Below are 2,431 nucleotides of genomic sequence, written 5' to 3'. Positions count from 1 at the left end.
AATTTCATTAATTAGAAATTAAAAAAATATACTACTTATTTCATATTGTTTTCTTTTGGGTCCCGAGGAGGGAGTATGATTAACGGTAATAAAGAGGGATGGCTACGGTGACAGATAGGTCATGGTGTTTCACACTCAGCCAGTGGCCGACCGAAAGACCAATTAAATATTTTTCTAATACGAAATTGACTGAAATTTAATCACTAGGATTCCTTTTGTTATTTTTCCCATATTATTTTCTACCCTTTATTTCTGACAATTATACATTAATTTGTTTTGGTATGATATTAATTAGTTTAATTTACAAGCTTTTAGTGAATTGAATTTTTAATCAATATTTAGTAGGCGATTTGACTATAAATTTTAAATATTTTTTATTTTATATCAAATTTATAAAATTAGAGTTGAAGGCGTAAGTTATTTTTGTTACCTTTTTTTTTTGTGAAGGATAAAAGTGACCATTTTATTTAGAATTTATGAAATAAAAGTTGAAAAATAAATTTAGAAGAAGTTTTAAATTTAAAATTCAATTCTAAGTTAGATTTAGAAATTTTATAACCTAACATTAATTTTGACATCGAAAAAATGAAAAATTATTTTTTAAAAGATATAGAAGAATTTTCATAGGCAAACAACTATATTTAATGCTTAGTATTTTCGAAACTTTCTAAGATGGTGATACTAAGGTGCCGTTTGGCCACAAATATATTTGGAAAAAACTTAATAACTAGTGTTTGTCCATATAACTTGCTAGTACTTGATAAGGCTGCTTATCGATCGGTTCGGTTCGGTTTTGAAATTTATCGGTTTGACTTATCAATTATCAGTTTATAGACATGACAAACCATTATGGAACCATTAAGATATTGGTTTATCGGTTATTGGTCATTGTCAGTGCGGTTATCGATTTAACCGTTAAGATTTGATACAAAAAAATCATTGAAAATCACTTAAAAACAGGGTGACTGTTAGAATATATGAAAATATATTCTGACAGATTGTAACAGATTGTATATATTTAATTCCTAATATATAGATATTTAGTTTCCTTAATTATAGCATAATTATACTCTTGTATTTTGTGTATATAAACTGATAAGGTTAATAAAATAAATCAAGGGATTAATCTCTTTCATGGTATCAGCTATCTAGGGGACGATCCAACCTTCTTCATTCTTCTCGAATTCCCGTTGCCTCCGCCCCTCTCCTTTCCCTCTTCCTCTCTTCTCAATCACCATGTCTAACTCCAAATCTTTCCTTTATCCTGCTTTTGTTGTATCCAACATCAAGAACCATGTTCTCATCACTCTTGAGATGGAGAACTTACAATATTCCACATGGGCGAAACTCTTTAAGATTCATGCAAGATCCCATCGGGTAATTGATCATATTATTTCTTCGATAGCGGACACAGAGAAACGGCCTCAACAAGAGGAGGACAAAGAGTTGTGGTCCACCCTTGACGCCACCATTCTCCAATAGCTCTACGCTACTATATCTCATGATCTTTTGCATACAATTCTTGAACCCGAGACCACGGCGATGGAGGCTTGGAATCGCTTGCGTGACATATTCCAAGATAAAAAACACTCTCATGTTGTCACCCTTGAGTACGACTTCACTCATGTAGACATGATAGATTTTCCGAATGTCTCTGCCTATTGTCAACATCTCAAATCTCTGGTGGATCAATTTAAGAATGTCGGCTCCCCAATCGCTAACAATCGACTAGTTCTTCAACTGATCTCTGGCTCAGCCCTACCAAAGTGTGGCCACTCTTATTCGCCAACGTGACCCTTTGCCTCAATTTTATCAAGCTCGTTCGATGCTCACTCTTGAAGAGGCTGGTCGTGCTAAGAAAGCGGCCCAAAGCTCCTCCACTGCCTTAGTTGCTCGCTCGTCCGAGGGTCCTCCTAATGTTCCTGATAATTCCTTTTTCAATTGCAATACTAATGATGGGAAGATGAACCATAACCGAAGCAATAATGGCAGAAAGTATAGCGGTAACAATGGTGGTCGTGGAGGCGGCAAAAAAGCTGCCAGCAACGGCTGTAATGCAGGTTGTGGTGGTCAGTTGGGAGCAGTTAGTGGGGCAGAACCCTCCGCCCTATTCTCCATGGGATGGAGGGCAGCAGTGGCCGTGGATGGAATCATGGGGTCCTTTGGCTATACCATCGTGTCTATATCCTTCAACTTCTTGGTCTCGACCTAATTATGGACATCAGCAGCTACTACGAGCGGGTGTTCTTGGCCCCCAACCTCAGCAGGCCTACACGGCATCCCCTACTCCTACGGACATTGAAGCTGCCATGCATACTCTTGGCATGTTCGTTTGGGTCACCCGGGAGCACCTGTGTTGAATTTCCTTAGGAAGAATAAATTGATTGATTATAATCAAAGTAGAGATGCTCGTATTTATCATTCTTGTCCT

General features: G+C 37.1%; 1 pseudogene; it reads left to right on the top strand.

Moving 5' to 3' along the window:
• Positions 1-1,236: 1,236 nt before the first annotated feature.
• On the top strand, positions 1,237-2,212 carry LOC129873082 (uncharacterized; annotated as a pseudogene).
• The last annotated feature ends 219 nt before the right edge of the window (positions 2,213-2,431 follow it).

Source organism: Solanum dulcamara, chromosome 2 (assembly GCF_947179165.1).
Source record: "Solanum dulcamara chromosome 2, daSolDulc1.2, whole genome shotgun sequence".
Taxonomy (NCBI): Eukaryota; Viridiplantae; Streptophyta; class Magnoliopsida; order Solanales; family Solanaceae; genus Solanum; species Solanum dulcamara.
This window is presented reverse-complemented; position numbering and strand designations above follow the sequence as displayed.